The sequence below is a fragment of the Diabrotica virgifera genome, chromosome 8 (assembly GCF_917563875.1).
Source record: "Diabrotica virgifera virgifera chromosome 8, PGI_DIABVI_V3a".
In the NCBI taxonomy this organism is placed as follows: domain Eukaryota; kingdom Metazoa; phylum Arthropoda; class Insecta; order Coleoptera; family Chrysomelidae; genus Diabrotica; species Diabrotica virgifera.
This window is the reverse complement of record NC_065450.1, coordinates 230684464-230695771: the sequence shown is the minus strand read 5'-3', so window position 1 is coordinate 230695771 and position 11308 is coordinate 230684464.

The window sequence follows — 11308 nt, the reverse complement described above, 5'->3', positions numbered from 1 at the left end:
CAAAAGATTTCAAAAAAGAAATAGTTTTCTTTGGTTTTTCGGCGTTAATAGATACACCTGGTCCAGCTAGTCCCAAAAAGTGCTACAGTTTGACTCTTGAAGTTAAGTTAGAGATATTATGATTTTTTTTAATTTTTAGAAATTGATACATTTATCTCTTTAACGGACGCTTTTTTTCTTACGAACCGTAACTCGCAGAGAAATTCTGCGGACAGCAGGAGAACGAGAGGAAGATTTTATGTAAGAAAAGTGCTACACATTAACTCTGGCACTCGCATTGACACCAATATGTCCAATTAGCTAATTTTGAAAAAAATGCAAGGGACCCCATTTGTTGATTTTCTGTCAGAAGTTTTTCAAAAAAGAAATTGTTTTCTTTGGTTTTTCGGCGTTAGTAGATACACCTGGTCCAGCTAGTCCCAAAAAGTGCTACAGTATAACTCTTGAAGTTGAGTTAGAAATATTATGATTTTTTTAATTTTTAGAAATTGATACATTTATCTCTTTAACGGAAGCTTTTTTTCTTACGAACCGTAACTCACAGAGAAATTCTGCGGACAGCAGGAGAACGATAGGAAGATTTTATGTAAGAAAAGTGCTACACATTAACTCTGGCACTCGCATTGACACCAATATGTCCAATTAGCTAATTTTGAAAAAATCCAAGAAAAAATCCCTTTGTTGATTTTATGTCAAAAGTTTTCAAAAAAGAAATTGTTTTCTTTGGTTTTCGGCGGTAGTAGATACACCTGGTCCAGCTAGTCCCAAAAAGTGCGACGGTTTAACACTTGAAGTTAAGTTGGAGATATTATGATTTTTATAATTTTTAGATATTAATACATTTATCTCCTTAACGGAAGCTTTTTTCTTACGAACCGTAACTCGCAGAGAAATTCTGCAGAGAGCAGAACAACGAGAGAAACATTTTATATAAGAAAAGTAGTACACATTAACTCTGGCACTGGAATTAACACCAATATGTCCAATTAGCTAATTTTAAAAAAAATCCAAGGGATTGACACCAATATGTCCAATTAGCTAATTTTGAAAAAATCCAAGGGTACCCTCTTTGTTTATTTTATGTCAAAAGTTTTCAAAAAAGAAAATGTTTTCGTTGGGTTTTCGGCGTTAGTAGATACACCTGGTCCAGCTAGTCCCAAAAAGTGCTACAGTTTAACTCTTGAAGTTAAGTTGGAGATATTATGATTTTTTTAAATTTTTAGAAATTGACAAATTTATCTCTTTAACGCAACCTTTTTTCTTACGAACCGTAACTTGCAGAGAAATTCTGCGGACAGCAGAAGCACGAGAGGCAAATTTTATGTCAGAAAAGTGCTACACATTAACTCTGGCACTCGCATTGACACCAATATGTCCAATTAGCTAATTTTGAAAAAATCCAATTTTTGATTTTATGTCAAAAGTTTTCAAAAAAGGAATAGTTTTCTTTGGTTTTCCGGCGTTAGTAGATACACCTGGTCCAGCTAGTCCCAAAAAGTGCTACAGTTTAACTCTTGAAGTTAAGTTGGAGATATTATGATTTTTTTAATTTTTAGACATTGATACATTTATCTCTTTAACAGAATCTTTTTTTCTTACGAACCGTAACCCGCAGAGAAATTCTGCGGACAGCAGGAGAACGAGAGGAAGATTTTATGTAAGAAAAGTGATACACATTAACACTGGCACTCGCATTGACACCAATATGTCCAATTAGCTAATTTTGAAAAAATCCAATTTTTGATTTTATGTCAAAAGTTTTCAAAAAAGGAATAGTTTTCTTTGGTTTTTCGGCGTTAGTAGATACACCTGGTCCAGCTAGTCCCAAAAAGTGCTACAGTTTAACTTTTGACGTTAATTTGGAGATATTATGATTTTTTTAATTTTTAGAAATTGATACATTTATCTCTTTAACGGAAGCTTTTTTCTTACGAACCGTAACTCGCAGAGAAATTCTGCGGACAGCAGGAGAACGAGAGGAAGATTTTATGTAAGAAAAGTGCTACACATTAACTCTGGCGCTCGCATTGACACCAATATGTGCAATTAGCTAATTTTGAAAAAATCCAATTTTTGATTTTATGTCAAAAGTTTTCAAAAAAGGAATAGTTTTCTTTGGTTTTTCGGCGTTAGTAGATACACCTGGTCCAGCTAGTCCCAAAAAGTGCTACAGTTTAACTTTTGAAGTTAAGTTGGAGATATTATGATTTTTTTAATTTTTAGAAATTGATACATTTATCTCTTTAACGGAATCTTTTTTTCTTACGAACCGTAACTCGCAGAGAACTTCTGCGCACAGCAGAAGCACGAGAGGCAAATTTTATGTAAGAAAAGTGCTACACATTAACTCTGGCACTCGCATTGACAACAATATGTCCAATTAGCTAATTTTGATAAAATCCAAGGGTACCCCCTTTGTTGATTTTATGTCAAAAGTTTTAAAAAAGAAATTGTTTTCTTTGGTTTTTCGGCGTTAGTAGATACACCTGGTGCAGCTGGTCCCAAAAGGTGCGACAGTTTAAATCTTGAAGTTAAATTGGAGATATTATGATTTTTTTTAAATTTTTAGAAATTGATACATTTATCTCTTTAACGGAAGCTTTTTTCTTACGAACAGTAACTCGCAGAGAAATTCTGCGGACAGCAGGAGAACGAGAGGAAGATTTTATGTAATAAAAGTGCTACACATTAACTCTGGCACTCGTATTGAAACCAATATGTCCAATTAGCTAATTTTGAAAAAATCCAAGGGTACCCCCTTTGTTGATTTTATGTCAAAAGTTTTAAAAAAGAAATTGTTTTCTTTGGTTTTTCGGCGTTAGTAGATACACCTGGTGCAGCTAGTCCCAAAAATTGCGACAGTTTAACACTTGAAGTTATGTTGGAGATATTATGATTTTTTTAGTTTTTAGATATTAATACATTTATCTCGTTAACGGAAGCTTTTTTCTTACGAACCGTAACTCGCAGAGAAATTCTGCAGAGAGCAGAACAACGAGAGAAACATTTTATGTAAGAAAAGCACTACACATTAACTCTGGCACTGGAATTAACACCAATATGTCCAATTAGCTAATTTTGAAAGAAATCCAAGGGATTGACACCAATACGTCCAATTAGCTAATTTTGAAAAAATCCAAGGGTACCCCCTTTGTTTATTTTATGTCAAAAGTTTTCAAAAAAGAAATTGTTTTCTTTGGTTTTTCGGCGTTAGTAGATAGACCTGGTCCAGCTAGTCCCAAAAAGTGCTACAGTTTAACTCTTGAAGTTAAGTTGGAGATATTATGATTTTTTTAATTTTTAGAAATTGATATATTTATCTTTTTAACGGAAGCTTTTCTCTTACGAACCGTAACTCGCAGAAAAATTCTGCGGACAGCAGGAGAACGAAAGGATGATTTTATGTAAGAAAAGTGCTACACATTAACTCTGGCACTCGCATTGACACCAATATGTCCAATTAGCTAATTTTGATAAAATCCAAGGGTACCCCCTTTGTTGATTTTATGTCAAAAGTTTTCAAAAAAGAAATTGTTTTCTTTGGTTTTTCGGCGTTAGTAGATACACGTGGTCCAGCTAGTCCCAAAAAGTGCTACAGTTTAACTCTTGAAGTTAAGTTGGAGATATTATGATTTTTTTAAATTTTTAGAAATTGACAAATTTATCTCTTTAACGCAACCTTTTTTCTTACGAACCGTAACTTGCAGAGAAATTCTGCGGACAGCAGAAGCACGAGAGGCAAATTTTATGTCAGAAAAGTGCTACACATTAACTCTGGCACTCGCATTGACACCAATATGTCCAATTAGCTAATTTTGAAAAAATCCAATTTTTGATTTTATGTCAAAAGCTTTCAAAAAAGGAATAGTTTTCTTTGGTTTTTCGGCGTTAGTAGATACACCTGGTCCAGCTAGTCCCAAAAAGTGCTACAGTTTAACTTTTGACGTTAATTTGGAGATATTATGATTTTTTTAATTTTTAGAAATTGATACATTTATCTCTTTAACGGAAGCTTTTTTCTTACGAACCGTAACTCGCAGAGAAATTCTGCGGACAGCAGGAGAACGAGAGGAAGATTTTATGTAAGAAAAGTGCTACACATTAACTCTGGCACTCGCATTGACACCAATATGTGCAATTAGCTAATTTTGAAAAAATCCAATTTTTGATTTTATGTCAAAAGTTTTCAAAAAAGGAATAGTTTTCTTTGGTTTTTCGGCGTTAGTAGATACACCTGGTCCAGCTAATCCCAAAAAGTGCTACAGTTTAACTTTTGAAGTTAAGTTGGAGATATTATGATTTTTTTAATTTTTAGAAATTGATATATTTATCTTTTTAACGGAAGCTTTTCTCTTACGAACCGTAACTCGCAGAAAAATTCTGCGGACAGCAGGAGAACGAAAGGATGATTTTATGTAAGAAAAGTGCTACACATTAACTCTGGCACTCGCATTGACACCAATATGTCCAATTAGCTAATTTTGATAAAATCCAAGGGTACCCCCTTTGTTGATTTTATGTCAAAAGTTTTCAAAGAAGAAATTGTTTTCTTTGGTTTTTCGGCGTTAGTAGATACACCTGGTCCAGCTAGTCCCAAAAAGTGCTACAGTTTAACTCTTGAAGTTAAGTTGGAGATATTATGATTTTTTTAATTTTTAGAAATTGATATATTTATCTTTTTAACGGAAGCTTTTCTCTTACGAACCGTAACTCGCAGAAAAATTCTGCGGACAGCAGGAGAACGAAAGGATGATTTTATGTAAGAAAAGTGCTACACATTAACTCTGGCACTCGCATTGACACCAATATGTCCAATTAGCTAATTTTGATAAAATCCAAGGGTACCCCCTTTGTTGATTTTATGTCAAAAGTTTCAAAGAAGAAATTGTTTTCTTTGGTTTTTCGGCGTTAGTAGATACACCTGGTCCAGCTAGTCCCAAAAAGTGCTACAGTTTAACTCTTGAATTTAAGTTGGAGATATTATGATTTTTTTAAATTTTTAGAAATTGACAAATTTATCTCTTTAACGCAACCTTTTTTCTTACGAACCGTAACTTGCAGAGAAATTCTGCGGACAGCAGAAGCACGAGAGGCAAATTTTATGTCAGAAAAGTGCTACACATTAACTCTGGCACTCGCATTGACACCAATATGTCCAATTAGCTAATTTTGAAAAAATCCAATTTTTGATTTTATGTCAAAAGTTTTCAAAAAAGGAATATTTTTCTTTGGTTTTCCGGCGTTAGTAGATACACCTGGTCCAGCTAGTCCCAAAAAGTGCTACAGTTTAACTCTTGAAGTTAAGTTGGAGATATTATGATTTTTTTAATTTTTAGACATTGATACATTTATCTCTTTAACGGAATCTTTTTTTCTTACGAACCGTAACCCGCAGAGAAATTCTGCGGACAGCAGAAGAACGAGAGGAAGATTTTATGTAAGAAAAGTGATACACATTAACACTGGCACTCGCATTGACACCAATATGTCCAATTAGCTAATTTTGAAAAAATCCAATTTTTGATTTTATGTCAAAAGTTTTCAAAAAAGGAATAGTTTTCTTTGGTTTTTCGGCGTTAGTAGATACACCTGGTCCAGCTAGTCCCAAAAAGTGCTACAGTTTAACTTTTGACGTTAATTTGGAGATATTATGATTTTTTTAATTTTTAGAAATTGATACATTTATCTCTTTAACGGAAGCTTTTTTCTTACGAACCGTAACTCGCAGAGAAATTCTGCGGACAGCAGGAGAACGAGAGGAAGATTTTATGTAAGAAAAGTGCTACACATTAACTCTGGCGCTCGCATTGACACCAATATGTGCAATTAGCTAATTTTGAAAAAATCCAATTTTTGATTTTATGTCAAAAGTTTTCAAAAAAGGAATAGTTTTCTTTGGTTTTTCGGCGTTAGTAGATACACCTGGTCCAGCTAGTCCCAAAAAGTGCTACAGTTTAACTTTTGACGTTAATTTGGAGATATTATGATTTTTTTAATTTTTAGAAATTGATACATTTATCTCTTTAACGGAATCTTTTTTTTTACGAACCGTAACTCGCAGAGAACTTCTGCGCACAGCAAAAGCACGAGAGGCAAATTTTATGTAAGAAAAGTGCTACACATTAACTCTGGCACTCGCATTGACAACAATATGTCCAATTAGCTAATTTTGATAAAATCCAAGGGTACCCCCTTTGTTGATTTTATGTCAAAAGTTTTAAAAAAGAAATTGTTTTCTTTGGTTTTTCGGCGTTAGTAGATACACCTGGTGCAGCTGGTCCCAAAAGGTGCGACAGTTTAAATCTTGAAGTTAAATTGGAGATATTATGATTTTTTTAAATTTTTAGAAATTGATACATTTATCTCTTTAACGGAAGCTTTTTTCTTACGAACAGTAACTCGCAGAGAAATTCTGCGGACAGCAGGAGAACGAGAGGAAGATTTTATGTAATAAAAGTGCTACACATTAACTCTGGCACTCGTATTGAAACCAATATGTCCAATTAGCTAATTTTGAAAAAATCCAAGGGTACCCCCTTTGTTGATTTTATGTCAAAAGTTTTAAAAAAGAAATTGTTTTCTTTGGTTTTTCGGCGTTAGTAGATACACCTGGTGCAGCTAGTCCCAAAAATTGCGACAGTTTAACACTTGAAGTTATGTTGGAGATATTATGATTTTTTTAGTTTTTAGATATTAATACATTTATCTCGTTAACGGAAGCTTTTTTCTTACGAACCGTAACTCGCAGAGAAATTCTGCAGAGAGCAGAACAACGAGAGAAACATTTTATGTAAGAAAAGCACTACACATTAACTCTGGCACTGGAATTAACACCAATATGTCCAATTAGCTAATTTTGAAAGAAATCCAAGGGATTGACACCAATATGTCCAATTAGCTAATTTTGAAAAAATCCAAGGGTACCCACTTTGTTTATTTTATGTCAAAAGTTTTCAAAAAAGAAATTGTTTTCTTTGGTTTTTCGGCGTTAGTAGATAGACCTGGTCCAGCTAGTCCCAAAAAGTGCTACAGTTTAACTCTTGAAGTTAAGTTGGAGATATTATGATTTTTTTAATTTTTAGAAATTGATATATTTATCTTTTTAACGGAAGCTTTTCTCTTACGAACCGTAACTCGCAGAAAAATTCTGCGGACAGCAGGAGAACGAAAGGATGATTTTATGTAAGAAAAGTGCTACACATTAACTCTGGCACTCGCATTGACACCAATATGTCCAATTAGCTAATTTTGATAAAATCCAAGGGTACCCCCTTTGTTGATTTTATGTCAAAAGTTTTCAAAAAAGAAATTGTTTTCTTTGGTTTTTCGGCGTTAGTGGATACACCTGGTCCAGCTAGTCCCAAAAAGTGCTACAGTTTAACTCTTGAAGTTAAGTTGGAGATATTATGATTTTTTTAATTTTTAGAAATTGATATATTTATCTTTTTAACGGAAGCTTTTCTCTTACGAACCGTAACTCGCAGAAAAATTCTGCGGACAGCAGGAGAACGAAAGGATGATTTTATGTAAGAAAAGTGCTACACATTAACTCTGGCACTCGCATTGACACCAATATGTCCAATTAGCTAATTTTGAAAAAATCCAATTGTTGATTTTATGTCAAAAGTTTTCAAAAAAGAAATAGTTTTCTTCGGTTTTTCGGCGTTAGTAGATACACCTGGCCCAGCTAGTCCCAAAAGGTGCGACAGTTTAAATCTTGAAGTTAAATTGGAGATATTATGATTTTTTTAAATTTTTAGAAATTGATACATTTATCTTTTTAACGGAAGCTTTTTTCTTACGAACAGTAACTCGCAGAGAAATTCTGCGGACAGCAGGAGAACGAGAGGAAGCTTTTATGTAATAAAAGTGCTACACATTAACTCTGGCACTCGCATTGAAACCAATATGTCCAATTAGCTAATTTTGAAAAAATCCAAGGGTTTTGTTGATTTTATGTCAAAAGTTTTCAAAAAAGAAATTGTTTTCTTTGGTTTTTCGGCGTTAGTGGATACACCTGGTCCAGCTAGTCCCAAAAAGTGCTACAGTTTAACTGTTGAAGTTAAGTTGGAGATATTATGATTTTTTTAGTTTTTAGATATTAAGACATTTATCTCGTTAACGGAAGCTTTTTTCTTACGAACCGTAACTCGCAGAGAAATTCTGCAGAGAGCAGAACAACGAGAGAAACATTTTATGTAAGAAAAGCACTACACATTAACTCTGGCACTGGAATTAACACCAATATGTCCAATTAGCTAATTTTGAAAGAAATCCAAGGGATTGACACCAATATGTCCAATTAGCTAATTTTGAAAAAATCCAAGGGTACCCCCTTTGTTTATTTTATGTCAAAAGTTTTCAAAAAAGAAATTGTTTTCTTTGGTTTTTCGGCGTTAGTGGATACACCTGGTCCAGCTAGTCCCAAAAAGTGCTACAGTTTAACTGTTGAAGTTAAGTTGGAGATATTATGATTTTTTTAGTTTTTAGATATTAATACATTTATCTCGTTAACGGAATCTTTTTTTCTTACGAGCCGTAACTCGCACAGAAATTCTGCGGACAGCAGGAGAACGAGAGGAAGATTTTATGTAAGAAAAGTGCTACACATTAACTCTGGCACTCGCATTGACACCAATATGTCCAATTAGCTAATTTTGATAAAATCCAAGGGTACCCCCTTTGTTGATTTTATGTCAAAAGTTTTCAAAAAAGAAATTGTTTTCTTTGGTTTTTCGGCGTTAGTAGATACACCTGGTGCAGCTAGTCCCAAAAAGTGCGACAGTTTAACACTTGAAGTTAAGTTGGAGATATTATGATTTTTTTAATTTTTACAAATTGATACATTTATTTCTTTAACGGAAGCTTTTTTCTTACGAACCGTAACTCGCAGAGAAATTCTGCGGAGAGCAGGAGAACGAAAGGATGATTTTATGTAAGAAAAGTGCTACACATTAACTCTGGCACTCGCATTGACACCAATATGTCCAATTAGCGAATTTTGAAAAAATCCAATTGTTGATTTTATGTCAAAAGTTTTTAAAAAAGAAATAGTTTTCTTCGGTTTTTCGGCGTTAGTAGATACACCTGGTCCAGCTAGTCCCAAAAAGTGCTACAGTTTAACTCTTGAATTTAAGTTGGAGATATTATGATTTTTTTAAATTTTTATAAATTGATACATTTATCTCTTTAACGCAAGCTTTTTTCTTACGAACCGTAACTCGCAGAGCAATTCTGCGGAGAGCAGGAGAACGTGAGGAAGATTTTATGTAAGAAAAGTGCTACACATTAACTCTGGCACTCGCATTGACACCAATATGTCCAATTAGCTAATTTTGATAAAATCCAAGGGTACCCCCTTTGTTGATTTTATGTCAAAAGTTTTCAAAAAAGAAATTGTTTTCTTTGGTTTTTCGGCGTTAGTGGATACACCTGGCCCAGCTAGTCCCAAAAAGTGCTACAGTTTAACTCTTGAAGTTAAGTTGGAGATACTATGATTTTTTTAATTTTTAGACATTGATACATTTATCTCTTTAACGGAATCTTTTTTTCTTACGAGCCGTAACTCGCAAAGAAATTCTGCGGACAGCAGGAGAACGAGAGGAAGATTTTATGTAAGAAAAGTGCTACACATTAACTCTGGCACTCGCATTGACACCAATATGTCCAATTAGCTAATTTTGATAAAATCCAAGGGTACCCCCTTTGTTGATTTTATGTCAAAAGTTTTCAAAAAAGAAATTGATTCTTTGGTTTTTCGGCGTTAGTAGATACACCTGGTGCAGCTAGTCCCAAAAAGTGCGACAGTTTAACACTTGAAGTTAAGTTGGAGATATTATGATTTTTATAATTTTTACAAATTGATACATTTATCTCTTTAACGGAAGCTTTTTTCTTACGAACCGTAACTCGCAAAGAAATTCTGCGGACAGCAGGAGAACGAGAGGAAGATTTTATGTAAGAAAAGTGCTACACATTAACTCTGGCGCTCGCATTGACACCAATATGTGCAATTAGCTAATTTTGAAAAAATCCAATTTTTGATTTTATGTCAAAAGTTTTCAAAAAAGGAATAGTTTTCTTTGGTTTTTCGGCGTTAGTAGATACACCTGGTCCAGCTAGTCCCAAAAAGTGCTACAGTTTAACTTTTGAAGTTAAGTTGGAGATATTATGATTTTTTTAATTTTTAGAAATTGATACATTTATCTCTTTAACGGAATCTTTTTTTCTTACGAACCGTAACTCGCAGAGAACTTCTGCGGACAGCAGAAGCACGAGAGGCAAATTTTATGTAAGAAAAGTGCTACACATTAACTCTGGCACTCGCATTGAAACCAATATGTCCAATTAGCTAATTTTGAAAAAATCCAAGGGTACCCCCTTTGTTGATTTTATGTCAAAGTTTTAAAAAAGAAATTGTTTTCTTTGGTTTTTCGGCGTTAGTAGATACACCTGGCCCAGCTAGTCCCAAAAGGTGCGACAGTTTAAATCTTGAAGTTAAATTGGAGATATTATGATTTTTTTAAATTTTTAGAAATTGATACATTTATCTCTTTAACGGAAGCTTTTTTCTTACGAACAGTAACTCGCAGAGAAATTCTGCGGACAGCAGGAGAACGAGAGGAAGCTTTTATGTAATAAAAGTGCTACACATTAACTCTGGCACTCGCATTGAAACCAATATGTCCAATTAGCTAATTTTGAAAAAATCCAAGGGTTTTGTTGATTTTATGTCAAAAGTTTTCAAAAAAGAAATTGTTTTCTTGGGTTTTTCGGCGTTAGTGGATACACCTGGTCCAGCTAGTCCCAAAAAGTGCTACAGTTTAACTGTTGAAGTTAAGTTGGAGATATTATGATTTTTTTAGTTTTTAGATATTAATACATTTATCTCGTTAACGGAAGCTTTTTTCTTACGAACCGTAACTCGCAGAGAAATTCTGCAGAGAGCAGAACAACGAGAGAAACATTTTATGTAAGAAAAGCACTACACATTAACTCTGGCACTGGAATTAACACCAATATGTCCAATTAGCTAATTTTGAAAGAAATCCAAGGGATTGACACCAATATGTCCAATTAGCTAATTTTGAAAAAATCCAAGGGTACCCCCTTTGTTTATTTTATGTCAAAAGTTTTCAAAAAAGAAATTGTTTTCTTTGGTTTTTCGGCGTTAGTGGATACACCTGGTCCAGCTAGTCCCAAAAAGTGCTACAGTTTAACTCTTGAAGTTAAGTTGGAGATATTATGATTTTTTTAATTTTTAGACATTGATACATTTATCTCTTTAACGGAATCTTTTTTTCTTACG